General features: G+C 46.7%; 1 long non-coding RNA gene across 1 annotated transcript in view; it reads right to left on the bottom strand.

Annotated features, from left to right (window-relative positions):
- Positions 1–277: 277 nt before the first annotated feature.
- The window catches only part of LOC140430168 (uncharacterized), a 51,850-nt gene continuing 35,330 nt past the window's right edge, over positions 278–16,797 (bottom strand). The window contains exon 3 of the long non-coding RNA XR_011949351.1: positions 278–865. This is a non-coding gene — a long non-coding RNA (uncharacterized lncRNA). The remainder of the gene's footprint in view (positions 866–16,797) is intronic.

Genomic DNA, 16,797 nt, shown 5'->3' with positions numbered 1-16,797 from the left:
AAAACCTGGCCCATAACAACATCCAGAGCTATGATGTTCAACAGACTAAGCTTGTAATAGAAGCAGATTGTGTTCTATGGATTAATGATGAAATATGCAGTAAATACTTTGGGATAACAACAAACTAACTGGATACACCCCTTAACTGTCCCACTCTCTACCCACACACATAAGACAGACAAACACAGAAGGGGTAAAGGGGTGAAAGCAATAAAGACAAAGGTTGGAAGATAAGAGTATTTGCTCTCAATGGTAGTTCTTTATCACACTTTCCTCACAGCACGATGGTTGATCAAAGTCCTCGGTTTGTAGTCCATAATGATCTTCTCTGTAGTTTGGAAATGTATAACTCACAGCTTTTCCTGGAGAGGCTCTTTTGCTTCACATCAAACTTTGATTTCAATTTGTGGTTTGTTTCCCGGCCTCTGTCTTTTCTGGAGAGAGAGTTTGTTGGTTTACATCAGCCTTTTCTGCAGAGAGAGTTGGTCCCCCCCCTGCTTGCACAGTCTTTAATTCTTCTCCTGAACAGAGCGACAACAATATTCTTCTCCTGAACATAGATTAGTCCCGGCTCACTGCCAGATCAGAAACACAGACTTTCTGGAGAAAACGTAGAGGGGAATTCAACCAAAATTCAACCCTTGAAGCTCTGAAACATTTCAGTGGGATCAGATCCAATCACCAATTGTTACCAGGCAGAGCTCAGCCTTTTCGGCCAATTCATCAGGCATTAGCCAAATCAATCAAACTGAGTCACCACTTATACCAGCCAATCTCTGTCATTGGAGCCGCTCCTTCTGAAATCACCAATTTAAATCAGCACAGCCTTTTGGATCCTTCTGTTTGAATTAAAGGTACAGGCGACCTGAAAGACACAGGTCCATTAAACATCCATGGATCCAAAATGTCACGGCAAAAATAAAAGAAAGGGGAAATAAGGGGGATAAGCAGGGAATAAACAAGAAGGACCCTTATATATGTCTCAAATTCAAAATTGAAAATAACTCATTTCGGGTTGGATTAAGAAAGTTGGCAAACATTTAAGAATTAATGTTGTGTTATTCTTCCAGACTCAAGCAATTAAAAGATTGCAAAATTATATTGTTTTGCACATAGACTAGTTTTCATTCTGAAATGTAGCAGACGGATTGAGCACAGTAAGGGCCCATCAATAGCAATGTGATAATAATTAGAGAATCTGTTTTTTAATGGTGTTGGTATGAATATTATGTCAGGGCAGCAGAGAGAACCTCCCTACTGTTGTTCAAGGATGTGTGTGGGATTTTTTAATTCACCACAAATGGCACAGTGTAATTCCCTATTTGAAAGACAGCACCGAAATTCCTTTAGTTTTGCACTGTCGTGTCAGCCTGGATTTCGCATTTGTGTCCCGGGAATGGGGCATGAATTCCAAACCTTCTGATTCACAGGTGGCCATTATTACCACACTATCAGTGTGATAGTTACTGCAAAGACCTTGGGCGGGATTTTCCGAGCCCCCGCCGGGTCAGAGAATCGCCGGGGACGGCGTGAATCCCGCCCCGCCGCCCCGGCGCCGGCTGCCGACTTCTCCGACGCCAAGGTTTTGGCTGGGACGGGAATCCTGGTTCCTCAGCGTTTTCAATAGATTTTTTTTACCACGGTTACAATGGATGATCGGGAGAGTCCTCACCCCAAAGCAATTCAATCCTGCAGCGTGACAATTTCCTGTGAGTTTTTAAACAGGATGGTGTAGGATGGAGTGAACCTGGGATGGGTTGGAGATTTCTGAATCTTTTCTTTAAGCAATCTTTCCATTCCCAACCTTTGCAAGAGTAATTAAAATGACAATGATGAATCAGCTCCCTGTTTTGCATCAGTCCCAGTTTCTATTCTGATGAGGCCGAAGATTCAAGTTCAAAGATGTGCAGGTTAGGTGGGTTACGGGGATAGGGCGGGGGAGTGGGCCCACATTGGGTGCTATTTCAGAGGGTCGGTGTAGACTTGAAGGGCCAAATGGCCTCCTTCTCCACTGTCAGCATTCTAAAATTCTCAAGCCTCTGGTACATGTAATCAGAATTGTGCTTGTTTTAGTGCATAATTACAATTTAGACTGTTATTTGCATGTCGACTTAAATTCTAAATAGAATCTTGCAAAATGTAACAGCATCTAATTGTGTGATACTCAAAGGCACTTTAAAAAGTTGTATATGATGTCTTCTAATTCCCGCAAGTTCAAAATAATCACACCTTAAGACTCAAAATGCTGGAGATACATCTCCATCTACATCCACATACAATTAGTTCCTAGCTGGTTACAAATGATATAATGCCTCTGTAGGAATAACATCCATATAATTAACCTTTTTAATATTATATTTAACTAAAGAAGATTAACAATAGACTTTTATAATTAAATTGAATATCTTTAGAGTATGTATTAGCTTGTTACATTTTCCCAGTTTCAATTAGGTATTAGGAAGCAGTGTCTCTACATTATAAATCTGGCATTCGTTGCTCACAGTGATGAGTTAGCAGGCTGCACAGGCGATATTGTGCATGTTGCTGCTTGTGTTGTAGGAGTTGCTAATATTGTGTGAATTGCTGGTGAGGTTGATGCTGCCCCACTGTTGGCGATGATGTTGATGTTGTCTCGTTGGTTAGTATTGTTGCTAATGTCATTCATGATCTTATCTGCCTTTCCAATTCAGGTGTAGGTCAAATATTGATTCTGTTCCTTCTCATTTGCTTTCTGGTTTCGGTCTCAATGATCTATGACCTTGGAGTCCCATCTTCACCAAGATCTTTTGTTGCGTTCCAAGGGCCTGAATTTTTCAGATGGCAGAGTCTGTCTTCCCTTCATTGGGGTTGTGTTCTCTGCCAACTCCCAGTTCCTGCAGGTGTTTCACACTTGAATGAATATGAAGTGGATACAGGCAGGATTCCCATGAGTCAGAGAAGTTTACAGCATGGAAACAGGCCCTTCGACCCAACTTGTCCATGCCGCCCAGTTTTTACCACTAAGCTAGTCCCAATTGCCCGCAATTGGCCCATATCTCTCTATACCTATCTTACGCATATAACTGTCTAAATGCTTTTTAAAAGACAAGTTGTTCCCACCTCTACTACTGCCTCTGGCAGTTCGTTCCAGACACTCACCACCCTCTGTGTGAACAAATTGCTCCTCTGGGCCCTTTTGTATCTCTCCCCTCTCACCTTAAACCTATGCCCTCTAGTTTTAGACTCCCCTACCTTTGGGAAAAGATGTTGACTATCTACCTTATCTATGCCCCTCAATATTTTATAGACCTCTATAAGATCACCCCTAAGCCCCCTACGCTCTAGGGAAAAAAGTCCCAGTCTATCCAGCCTCTCCTTATAACTCAAACCATCAAGTCCCAGTAGCATCCTAAGTAAATCGTTTTTGCACTCTTTCTAGTTTAATGATATCCTTTCTTTAAGAGGGTGACCAGAACTGTACACAGTGTTCCATGTGTGGCCTTACTAATGTCTTGTACAACTTCAACAAGACGTTCCAACTCCTGTACTCAATGTTCTAACCAATGAAACCAAGCATGCCGAATGCCTTCTTCACCACCCTGTCCACCTGTGATTCCACCTTCAAGCACTTGGGAGGAAGTCCTGCTTTCGAGAGTTGCTGGACAATCTGTTTGACTGATTAACTCCAACCCCGCCTGCAGTGTTGCAGTGGGCAGAAGAAGAAATGCAGGAGGACATCAAGCCTAAGTCCAGGCACCACAGGCCCAGGTATGTTCAAGGGGTCCCAAAGCAGGAAGGGTAGGGAAGCCCTTTGGGAGCATGAAGAGGGCAATAAGGGTCTGGGAGGGAGAGGCTGTAGAGGGGGTGGTGGATGTAGTCGCGGAAACTTCGAGACCTTAACAAAGTGGTGCCCAACTTCTGTTAGAGGTTTCTGATAGAGGTGTTCCCCCCCCACCCCTTCCTGCCTGAGATGTAACTCTGGTGATCTTCGGCCTTCCCCCATACAAGTTCAATCCTCCTACCGGCCTAAACATTGAGACTGTGTGGGAATTGGGGCAAGAGAGGGTTCCTATCCGAGGCCTTACCTTCCCCAGTGTAAAATTGCTGTGTTGTCAGGACAGGCAGGAATCTTGTCCCTTCAATTTCATGCAACCCCCCCTCCCCCCACATACACACCAAAAAACCTGCCGGCGGAAGATTGTAACATTTTGACGCAGGTGCATGTACATTTTGTCCTTTCAACAATTCAGGCAGGGATTTAGCATGTTTGTTGACGGGCTGGCCTCCTTCTATCTGCGTGTCAGTGAGTTGTTGTTTTACTCCCTTCACTTGGAGAGAGTATCTTGTTTAGCAGAGATTTGCAGGCAACTTCATGTCAGTCTCAAGAGGTGCAATTGGAGTAACAAAAATCCATAGTATATCCACTAAAATACCTACAGTGCAGAAGGAGGCCATTCAGCCCATCGAGTGTATACCGACCCTCCAAAAGAGCTATCTTGGCTCACACCTCCACCCTATCCCTGTAACCATACCTAACCTGCACATCTTTGGACTGTGGGAGGAAACCGGAGCACCTGGAGGAAACCCAGGCAGACACGGGGAGAACATGCAGACCCCGCACAGACAGTCATCCAAGGCTGGAATTGAACCCAGACCCTTGTCACTGTGAGGCAGCAGTGCTAACCACTGTGCCATCAGGCTGCCCTTAAGCGTTTGGGTCTTCCTTTGCCTCTCAGCATTTTGTGAGGTTCATTTTGACTATCCGGATATTTCTCTCTATGAACCCATGTCCTCTTGGCAACATGTTGATGCTAATGATATTTCATTGTTGTAAAATTTCCTGAGATTCTCTGGAGGTGAATTGGGTTCCGTTGTCACATATTATCCTTTCAGGAATCCCTTCTTCAGTGAATAGGGCTTGCCTGCTGAGATGATTGTTGTCGCTCTCTTTCAGCTTTTAAATTAAAGGGAACTTCAAGTAGTAGTCTGCAAACATGAACTACCATTGTTTGCGAATAAATCAGTTCTCACAATAAGCCAATATCTAGATGGTACTTCAGTCATTATCATCGCCTCTTCCTGCTGTGTATTTCTCTACTTCTGGCATGCACTGCTTGTAAACAGGATTCTTTCAATGTCTTTGTAAATGTCTATCCAGTACACTGGCTTTAAGGTTACATTTTGTCATTTCCATGTGGTCTTCATGTATCTTCTGTATTGGCTTTGATGATTCTGGATCTGGCTAGCAGAACACCTTTGGTGTCAAATCACAGAGGAGAGCTGCTTCCATTTTCTAGCTGCTAGCAAGCAAGGCAAGAGGACTGTGAAGCTGGATCATTTTCTTACAAGTAAGAGACGGCTAGAGACACAAATGGCAAGTGTATCTACTGGCCAGGATCTCATATCTGAATCTGCTGGAGTGAGCTGCTGAGGAGAGTCCAGGACAGGATAGAGCTGTGCTAGTGTTAGCTCTGTACAGATCTCCAAGGCTTCTGGTTAACAGTCTACAAAGGAGGAGCTTAACTCAGGAACAAAGCAGTATATAGATTATTTCTTGTGTTATGATTTTGTCAATTGTGCCAATGCAAATATGGATGTAAAGCCCATGTGTGTTATATGCAGGGAAGTATTGACAAATGAGAAGAGAAGTTTCAGATTTTGAAAGAGAAGTGGTCAGTGTAAATTTCTTTTTGAGGTTCAGATCCCAGAGTTAGTTATTAACTTACAGCTGACTCCAAATTAAAAGACAACATTGCTCTTTCTGAACTGTGATACCACATTAAAACAAGCCAAAAGCCCATGAGGCTGTCAGCATTCTGGAGTCGCATCTCCCAGGAGTATCCAGTGCTGAGTAAAACAGGCATTTTGTTGTTATTGCCCTTCACGACGACCTACATGTGCGAGTTTGGATTTTCCATTTTCACAAAGATGAAGACAGCACAAAGGAACCGGCTGAAGTCTGTATCTGATATGCACATTGCCCTCTCCTGTAAACCTGTTTGGAGTGAGACTGTGAGGACCAAGCAGGTTCCACTTTCACATTGAAAGTAGGTGAACATGGTGCGCATCATGAAGTTCGGCTGGCATAGGTCGCGAAGGTCGGCTGGCATGGGTCGCTAAGAACTGCCGGTTGGCCAAAGTGGGCCCGGGAAAAAAGTTTGAAAAACACTTTTGTGGTGAGATATCATATCCAAGAGTCCAGTACCACCCTATTGCTGGCTGTGTTCACTGTATTTGATCAGGCCATAATATCCAGGCCATCTTATCAGGCCTGGATCATTTTTTGAGAGAGCAATTTGGACCGTAACCGCCTCGGCGTGTCAATCTGTGCTCACTTACCTATGCCAAATTCTTTCCGGGTCTGTCTCGCCTGACCTTCCAGCTCAGGACAGGTGAGATCCAAGCAGCACAGTTATCGCCACAGCCCAGCATCATGGCCCAGCAGAGTCGCAATGAAGGAGGACCCCCCCTCCCCCCTATTTTACAGCTCTAACTGCCACAAACCAGATAGGCTTAAAGGCCCTAGTGAAATTGACAGGCCTGGGAGAAGGTAAGTGGATAGGATTTTGGGAAGGGAGGTATTGGAGGTCAGGTGGGGGTGGTGGAGGTTGGGCATTAGGGGTTTAGGCATTGGGGGAGTGGGGGTTTGGACCTGGGGTTGTGGGGAGGGTTTGGACATTGAGGGGATGAGGGGATGGACATGGGCGGGTGGGGATGTCGGACATGGGGCAGTGTGGGTGACAGACATTGGGGGTGGGGGGTTGGACATCAGGGGATCGGGTATCTGGTGGATTTGACATTCGGGGAAGGGGGTCAGGCATTGGGCAGTTGGACATTGGGGAGTTGAATCTGGGAGGGGGTCAGACATTGGGGGTGGAGGGTTTGGACATTGGGGGGAGTTGGACATGAGATGGTTGGACTTTCAGGGGATATCAGACATCTGAGGAGTTGGACATCAGGAGGGATGGGGGTTTGGACGTTGTGGTTTAGACATTATGGGGTAGAGGGGTCAGACACCGCGTGTGTCGCACATCGGGGGGATGGTTAGACCTTGGTGAATGAGGGACACCCCCCAGGGCGAGATCCCCCTGCGCCTCCCTGAGGACTCTGAAGGCCGCTCGTGGAGCCAGGTCCCGCCGGTAAGGACTTGTTGTGATTTACGCCGGCGGAACCCGCCGAAAATGGGCGGCCACTCGGCCCATTCGCGGGCCGGAGAATCGGCAGGGGCAGCCGCCGACCGACGCACCACTATTCCCGCCCCCGCCAAAACCCCAGCGCCGGAGAATTTGGCAGCCGGCGGGGGCGTGATTCACGCTGCCCCCCGGCAATTCTCGACCCGGCGGGAGATCGGAGAATCCCGCCAGAGATGTCTGGTTGAGTCATGTGGGTGGGGTCGGGTTAGGGTGGGCCAAATATCTAGCTATGACTGACAGCTCCTGACCACATCAAAAGTCTTCAAGTGCTTTTCCGAGTAAGTGAAAGCACTGAACTCCTAGATGTTTATGCACAGTGTGGTTAGGTTCAATGCAGGGCACTTGAGATGCATTCAAGCATGGAGTGAAATGAAAATAAACCTTCCAGACACCTGTCAATTACAGCCTACTAAAACCATTTATCTTTGAAAGTGAAAGAAGGCCGGCAGATAAAGGATCTGAGGGGGTTTAAAGCCTCGTGATGTGTTTTGTCTATCTATGAAGTAACAGTTGCTGATTTCTACACATCTGTCTGAGGAAGCAGGTGTGAGGGACAGCTGAGTGAAAAAGTAGCGATTTTTCACTGCTTCTGCCTGGACTGCTCTTTAGCTCCAGGCAGAGAGACTGATGGAGGAGCAGTGTAGCTGATATTGGCGGTCTCTGACAGGGGGGACTCTGATATGGAGCATCTCTGATATAGGGGTCCCTGATGGGGGTATAATGGGGGTCTCTGATCAGGGGTCTGATATGGGTCTCTGGTGGGGGGGTCTGATGGGGGCTTCTGATGCGGGCTCTGATCGGGGGGTCTGATGGAGGAGGCTGGAGGTGGGGTGGGCAGGATTTGGGTTATGAGGAGGAGGCGGCCCTCTGATTGACTTTGGGGGCACCTACGTTAAATATGTACCTCTTGACCCACTGCGAGGTCCACCACATCAGGACCATGCTGGCAAATACTTGCACCAATCCCGATGGCTGGCACCGATCCTGATTTCTGCCCAACACGAGATTCTCTGCTGCATCAGGAACTCCACTCCCAGTGGCGGGTGGCGGAGAATCCCGGCCCACATCTCTGAACCTCTGCAGGTGTGTTGGTGATCTTTCTCCCATGGAGGTATGTGTGGAATTTCTCTCAGCTATACATGACTGCCAAAACCTCGCTCTCTATGGTGGCATATCTGGTCTCAACTGAAATTAGAGCAATAATGTGAATGCTATCAGTTTTCCCTTTTGTACAAGTGCGACTCAGAGTCCTTTTCTGGAAACATCTGCTTGCAGCTTTCTCTTTTTTATAATGTGACAGACTTGTCTTCTTGCTTATTACTTCTCTGAATTTGTTGAAACCTCTCTGATGTGACTCTGGCCACCGGTTCTCAACACCTTCTCACATCAGCTTGCATAGATTTGCTGTGTGCTGTGATGTGTGAAGTTTGAAGGAACTCATGTACTGAAACAAACCAAGAAAACGTCTCAACTCTTTCTTGTCTTTTAAAGCTTCCATCCCACGTTCAGCTGCTTTTTCAGGACTTGTGTACAACATGGTGAAGAACTGGCATTCGGTCATCTTCACAATGCAATTGTCTGCGTTTAACCTGAACCCAGCTTTCCTGGCTCTCCTCATGTAGATGGTGATTATATTCTTTCCATCTCCTCCATAGACCTGGATATCATTAGCTTTTTTACATCGCCTGCATGTCTCGTGTATTTTCTGCTGGAACACATCCTATCTCATTTTATTGCTGTTATGACCCACCAGGGAAGTAAGGGAGTGTGCAACATCAGGGGCGAGATTCTCCCACCCCCCGCCGGGTCGGAGAATCGCCGGGGGCTGGCGTGAATCCCGCCCCCGCCGGTTGCCGAAGTCTCCGGCACCGGAGATTCGGCGGGGGCGGGAATCGTCATTTCCGTGCCAGCTGGCGGGGCACCAAAGGCCTTTTCCGCCAGCTGGCGGGGCGGAAATTCGTCCGGCGCCGACCTAGCCCCTTAAGGTTGGGGCTCGGCCCCCAAAGATGCGGAGAATTCTGCAACTTTGGGGCGGCGCGATGCCCGTCTGATTTGCGCCGTTTTGGGCGCCAGTCGGCGGACATCACGCCGTTTCCGGAGAATTTCGCCCCTGGTTCCCATTAACTCATAACGAGTAGGAACTCCCTGGGTAATTGGGGGAGGAGCTTCCCCTTAACAGGGCAGGCTCCACAGTATAAAAAACCCGTCCTGGGTGCAGGTTGGGGAGGGTGACCCTTCGGGGTGCAGTAGTGTATCTTAATAAATCTCTTTCTTGTATTCTACCGTGCTTCCTGTGAGTGTTTCTCATCCATCGGATTCTACACTGGCGACGAGGCTGAAGTAGAGTTACCGCCGGCACTCCATGTTCCATACCCAGACCACTTTGTCAGGGCTGCAAGAGGCCTTATCCAAACTGACAGAGATGCCTCATATAGGAAAGCTGGAGGCCTTCGACGTGAGTTACGATGATTGGGTTCAATAAAAAGAATGTGTGCAATTTATTTTTGGACCAACGCCATAATTGGAGAATGACAATAGATCGTAACCCTACTAATAGCAGTTGGCGGGCCAACGTATGCACTTATCAAAAGCTTGACATACCCAGGTGTGTCTGACTCCCAATCTTTTGCAGCTTTGGTAGAAAACCACTTAAATCCAAAATCGGCACTCATCTTTACAGTGGGCAATTGAGATTGCCGTCTCCCACAAGAGCGCAGAGCTGGGAGTTTCAAGAGCTTCAAGGGATGGCAGGATTGAATCTGGGGCACTTTGGAAGATGCCGCCACGATCCATCCCAGCCAGATGACCGGGAGACCCGGCAATGGGGTGCCTGCCCAAACGTTGGTGGCCGCTGCTGCAGAGCAACCGTGGAGTGCAGGGACGAATCCACTAAGCAGGGGTACCCAGACAGATGTCCAGGCCCAAGGCCTAGTGGGCCATCCTGCCTGCCACCCCTTTAGACAGTTCCGCCCCCACCCCCTCATGTTAGGCATGCTATGTCAGAGAGCGCGAGGAGAACCCCTACCAACAACTACACAGTGTCATGGCACCCCGAGTCGCCCCAATTCGAGTGTCCCTTTTGGTAAATGGGCACCCCATCGACATGGAGCTGGATATTGGAGCAGCTATGTCCACGATGAGTCATCGCACATTTGAGAACATCCGTACGACCCTCTACAGATTGAACTTCCGTGACACCGAGGCAAGTTGACAACCTACACCGGAGAGCCACTGGCCATTGAGGGCACCGCCCAGGTACCGGTGACTTATGGGCTCCAATCCACTAACCTACCATTGGTAGTCTGTGGTGGGGGACCAGGTTTGCTGGGTCGGGACTGGCTGCGACATTTGAAACTCGACTGGCAGAGGGTATGCCGCATGAACCTGCAGGGTCCCGAGGGGGTCCTCACCAGATCCCCCAAGGTCTTCGCAGATGGACTGGGGACATTCAAAGGAGCTGTGGCTTGAATTAGCACAGCCTTGTTATTTCCGTACTCGTTTGGTCCCCTACGTATTGAGGCCAAAAGTCGATGCCGAATTAGATTGGCTCGAACATTTAGGAAAGTGCAATTTGCCAATTGGGCTACCCAGGTCATGCCAGTCTTCAAACAAGATGGTTCTGTGCGTCTCTACAGGGACTATAAGATGACGGTGAACGCCGTTTCCCATTTGGACCGATAACTGGTCCTCCGCATTGAGGACCTCTATGCAAAGCTGAGCAGATGATGAACATTCACAAAACTGGACATTGAGTCATGAATATCTACAGTTAATATTGGACCCAGACTCCCACCGGTTTATCACCGTGAACACCCACAGGAGTTTATAAAAATATACCCGGTTGCCGTTTGAAGTCTCGTCCTCATTTGCTAGTTTCCAGCGTATGATGGAGAACATCCTGCGGAGATTACCCAGGGTGGCTGTCTACTTGGACAATGTTCTCATCACCGGGGCATCCGACCAGTAACATCTGGCGAGCCAGACTGTAGTCCTCTGGCGTTTTGATCAGGCGGGTGTCTGCCTCCGGCAGGAAAAATGTGTCTTTCATGCCACCAAGGTCACTTATTTGGGGAACCGAGTGGACCAGAACGAGTTACACATTGTAGAGGACAAGGTACAGGGGATAAAATGGATGCCCGTCTCCGGCAGCCAGACAGAACAGCGCTCTTTCCTCAGATTAGTGAATTATTACAGGCAACCCTCCTCAGTCTCCTCCACCTCTTGCTAAAGAAGGGCTAACCGTCGGACTGGACACCATCTCAACAGTGGGCATTCAACGCGGTAAAACCTGCCGTCCTCGAAACTATTAACGCACTTCGACCCCGCCAAGCTGCTTCTGTTGACATGTGATATGACCCCTTATGGGGTCGGCGTGGACCTTGCCTACCGCATGGCTGATCGATCAGAATGACCAATCACATTCGCATCCCGCATGCTCACTAATGCGTGTGCAATTATGTGCAGATCGAAAAGGAAGGGTTGGCGGTCGTCTTTGGAGTCCGTACGTTCCATAAATATGTTTACGGACACACTTTCATGGTCTACACTGACCATAAACCATTATTGGGCCTAGTCCCCTCATCGCGTCTGTCAGGATCCAACGATGGGCCCAATTGCTGGGAGCATATGAGTACAGCTTGGAACAAAGATCCCACACGCGGCTGTGTTAAGCCACCGTCCCCTCTCCACAAGGCTGCCAATGCCCCCGTCCTTGGAGGAGGTGGTGGCTGAGCTCCACTTTATGGACTCATTGCCGGTGATGGTGCCCCGGATAAAGGGTCAGACTCAGACGGACCCATAGTTGTCCCGGGTCCGCCATCTGGTGCTGTACGGACTCAAACAGACTGGTCGAACGGGCGGTCCAAACATTTGAGAGGGGGATGAAGAAGCTGACTAACGGAACCTGGGAAACGGGAAATGGGCATTGGGCCGAGAATCTAACTGCCATGTGGACCACATCCGTGACCACCTCCAAGAATTGCCAGCACCCACCACTGACGCCCAGATTCCACGGATCCCCCAGCCACAACCTCTGCCACAACCGGCGTTCCCCCCCACCGTCAACAGCCAGGAGGTAGACATGCCCAAAGCCATTTTCTTGGACCCCAACTCGGACTCTGACATAAACATCCAGCAGCAGGAAGATGCACATCTGCGCCATCGACACCCGCGTCCACTCCTCCTCCGACACCAGCCACACCGGTCCAACCTCGATGCTCCGTCTGGAAGGGCCACTCACCTCCTGGGCCAAGCCCTTCAATGCCAGAACGCTGACACCAGACAAAACAGACAAAGGGTTCCATAGATTGGCCATAAGACATTGATATTTCTCCGGACTTTGTTGGGGGGTGGGTGGGGGTAAGGGGGTTAAGACCCCCTGGGAAGTAAGAGAGTGTGCACCATCTGGTTCTATGATTCTGTCCAGATTTCCTTTTAGCTCTATTGGCTCTGCGGAGGATGAATCAATGGTTTCTTCATTGGATCACTAGGGTGCGATACTCAAAATCTTCAAAGTATCCAACCGTCTCATCAAAACATTCTGGGTACATTTGTACCAGATCTTCCTTTCTTCTGATCAATAGGTGCACTATCTTCAATCCTCAGTTCCACCTCCATCTAATGATTTACTGAGGTAATCTGCAGCTCATTGCAACTACTGAACCCCTGGACAACAGTGATGTACAACATACAATTAACATATTTTTCCTTTGTGTATCCCACTGATTTGGGTTGCTCCAAGCTATTTTATCTCCATTTCCCTGTGTGCAGTTAGCATGACATTGCTTGCCTTCAAAGCATTTTTCCTTGGGTATCCAGTTTCTTTCAAATTTTCAAGGAACATCTCTTGGTATAGTCTGAGTAGGAGGATATTATTCTGTGTTCCGGTGTCCAGCTTCAGGTCTATGGCTGTGGATTTATTTCTCCCCCTCTTCCTGATCTGAATGGTAGTGTGAATTACTTCTCTCTGGGATCTGCAGCATCCAACCAGTTCATGCAATTATGTGGTTCCTTTGTCCAATTGTGTTCTCAAACTCATCATGACCTTCCAAGGTATCGGTATTGGTTTATTTTCCTGCTCATTCACTCTGTTGCTCTGCCTCTGATAACCCTCTTAGCATCTTCTTGGTTCTGCACACCTTTTGCCAGTGATTGAGCTTTCCAAAAACTCTACAGTTTGATGCATGTGCAAAACATTTCCTTCTGTCAGAACAACTCCTATGCATCTTTCCCTCTGACATGTATTATTTTGCTGCGGTTCCACTCCATGCTCTTCTCTTGACTTAACAGAAGGCTAGCCATTTTGTTAGTCAGCATCGTCACCTGTCTGTTCAAGGCTTCATGTATTTCTAATAAAACTTGTTTTGTATTTCAAAGTGTGCAGAACCCCAAATGAGCTGATCTATCTGTCATCTGTTTCCTTGAATTTTCTGTCTGCATTTTGCAATCTTGTGAAGAAATTGTCAACAGGCTCACCTGATTCCTGCCACAGGCTTTGAAATTCATATTAGTGGATCCGATGGTTTGACTTTTTGTGCTGAATTTCTCGAAAAATTGTCTGAATTGTTCTGTCAACCTCACTGATCTCTTAGCAATTAAATAAATGTAATCCTTTCTCTCCTGCTCTTCGCTAGTGCCCTTTAGAAAGCTGTTGAATGTCAGTCTGCACTTTTCTTTCTTCTCCTGGCTTTTACCATGTTACTTGGTCAGCACAATGCTAGTTAATCACCTCAATGTCAACCATCATTTTTTGGGGGTGTGGAGAGTGATTTTACAGCTAGTTGCCCTTCCTGTTTTCCCATTTATCTGGGGTTGGGGACTGGAGCATGGCTAACCAGCAGTCGCTCCTGCACTTATGGAGCAGCATGGTAGCACAGTGGTTAGCACTGTTGCTTCACAGCGCAAGAGACCCGGATTCGATTCCCAGCTTGGGTCACTGTCCGTGTGGAGTCTGCATGTTCTCCAGTGTCTGCGTGGGTTTCCTCCGGGTGCTCCGGTTTCCTCCCACAGTCCAAAGATGTGCAGTTTAGGTGGATTGACCATGCTAAATTGTCCTTCATGTCCAAAATGATTAGGTGGGGCTACTGGGTTACAGGGATAGGTGGAAGTGTGGGCTTAAGTAGGGTGCTCTTTCCAAAGGCCGGTGCAGATTCGATGGGCCGAATGACCTCCTTATGCAGTGTAAATGCTATGACTCTATGATTCTTACTACCTTCCATAGGTGCGTTGGAAGGATTTATAGGTTGATAATTATCATGCTTGGCCATGTTATGAACACACCTTCCTTGATCATTGAGTTCTGGAGTGGAGCTTGAACCCAGAGCTTCTGCCTTAGAGATAGGGATGTTATCGGCTAAACCTCAAGACCTTCAAGCTGCACTTTTCCTTAAATGTCCCAAATGCCTGTACAACATTTTGAACTACAGCATTATGGACTGTAGCTGTGTATTCATTGCTGTGGTGGTGGCCACTTTGTTTTTGCATTGTCATGTGAGAGTACCTTTAGGAAATGGGTGTTTATAAATGGGTGTGTATATAAATATCTGTAGTGAGAGTACCTTTAAGAAATGGGTGTTTACTACTGCAGTGATGTCAGAGAGTGGGTGGAGCTGGGCTGTCTGTCAGCTTTTTACTTTCGTTTTGAGCAGGCTGCAGGGTGTGTTTTAGTTTCGTTTTCAGTGTTGGAGCTGAAACCAGACCAAGCAGATGTATTGCTGTTCTCTCTGCCAACAAAAGACTATCTCTTGATCATTTCGTGAATTCAAAATTATAAATGTTCTCAGTAGTGAATGTAAACCTAATGTGCCTCTGTTGAAAGGTGTTTCTTCTGTCTCCTGCATGTTGTTTGGGAAGCTTAAAGGATTACTTAGTGTTGTAATCTTTGGGGGTTGTATTTGAATTAATGGTTGCTAAGATGTTCACTGTATGTTTTAAAAAGGTTAACTTGAGTTCATAGAATAAACATTGTTTTGCTTTTAAAAAATACTTTTCCCTTTCTGCTGCACCACATCTGTAGAGTGGGCCGTGTGCTCCCCATACCACAATCTATTAAAAGTTGTGGGTCAGGTGAACTCCATGATACACTTTGGGGTTCTCTAAACCCTGGCCCATAACAAATTGGGGGCTCGTCCAGGATAAATGTCTATCTATTGGATTGGCTTAGTGAACTTAAAGACAGTGAGGGGTGAGCATATTATGTTGCTTTTCACGTGTGGTGTTTTAGTTTAAGTAGGGAGTGTGTTGTGGACAATAGCTCTTTCAGAGGCTCAGAAATTTGTGGGGGTGGAGACGGTCACACGCAGTACCTTACGGACAGAGATAAAAAGCAGACTGTTAGATTTGGCAAAAACATTGCAGTTAACATTACCTGACAAAATGCGAAAAGTTGAGGTCATTATGGCGGTGGCTAAGCATTTAAAGTTGCCTGAGATACAGTTTGACTCATTGGGAATAGCAAAACTTCAGTTGCAAATTAAACAAATGGAACATGAGAAACAATTAAAGCAGCTTGAATATGAAAGAGAGAGAGAGGAAAAAGAAAGAGAAAGAGAGAGGAAAAAGAGAGAGAAGAAAGGAAAACAGAAAGAATAGCCCTAGCAGAACAAAAAGAAAGAGAAAGGGAGATACAGATCAGGGAAAAAGATAAAGAGAGAGAGTTAGAACTTCAGAAAATGGCCATGAAACATGACAGTCAGTTAAAATTGGCAGACGTAAAGGGAAACGTACAGTTGGATGATAGTGATGAGGATAGTGAGAAAGGGCGTCAAAGTTGAAGGCTTGGTGGGGATCTATTTAAATATGTCCAAGCATTGCCAAGGTTTGATGAGAAGGAGGTGGAAGCCTTTTTCATTTCATTTGAGAAAGTGGCTAAATAAATGAAATGGCCACAGGACATGTGGGTATTACTGATTCAAACAAAGCTGCTAGGTAGGGCTAGTGAAATATTTGCATCACTACCGGAGGAGGTATCTGGGAGGTATGAGGAGGTGAAGAAATCCATCTTAGGTGCATAGGAACTAGTGCCTGAAGCCTACAGACAATGGTTTAGAAATTTAAGGAAAGAATTTGGTCAAACATACGTGGAGTTTGAAAGGATCAAAGAGAGTAATTTTGTTAGGTGGATAAGGGCTTTGAAAATAGACCAAACATATGAAGCTCTCAGAGAAATTATACTTTTGGAGGAGTTAAAAAATTCAATTCCTGATGTGGTGAGAATTCATGTGGAAGAGCAGAGACTTTAAAATGTGAGATTAGCAGCAGAAATGGCAGATGATTATGAATTAGTTCATTAATCAAAGCTTTGTTTCTGACATCAGTTTCAGCCTGTGAGAGATAGAAATACTCAAGTGGTAAAGGTGATCTGATGGGAGATAATAAGGAGAGTGTACCTCAGATTAAAAAAGAAATCCAGGAGGGTGGAAAAGAAATGAAAAGTTTCAAATGTTTTAACTGTAATAAACTAGATCATGTAAAGTCACAGTGCTGGTGGTTGAAGAAAAGCACTGGGAAGGCTGAGGTGGTAAAACAGGATAAGACAGTGGGGTTTGTTAAAGTGGTAAAGGAAGGTCCAAGTGAAACAAAGGAGGTGCAAAAGATTGTACAGCCTGATCAAGAGGTGATTGCTAAG

This window comes from Scyliorhinus torazame, chromosome 1 (assembly GCF_047496885.1).
Source record: "Scyliorhinus torazame isolate Kashiwa2021f chromosome 1, sScyTor2.1, whole genome shotgun sequence".
NCBI classification, from domain to species: domain Eukaryota; kingdom Metazoa; phylum Chordata; class Chondrichthyes; order Carcharhiniformes; family Scyliorhinidae; genus Scyliorhinus; species Scyliorhinus torazame.
The sequence above is the reverse complement of the archived record's forward strand: the minus strand, read 5'-3'. Positions and strand labels throughout refer to the sequence as shown.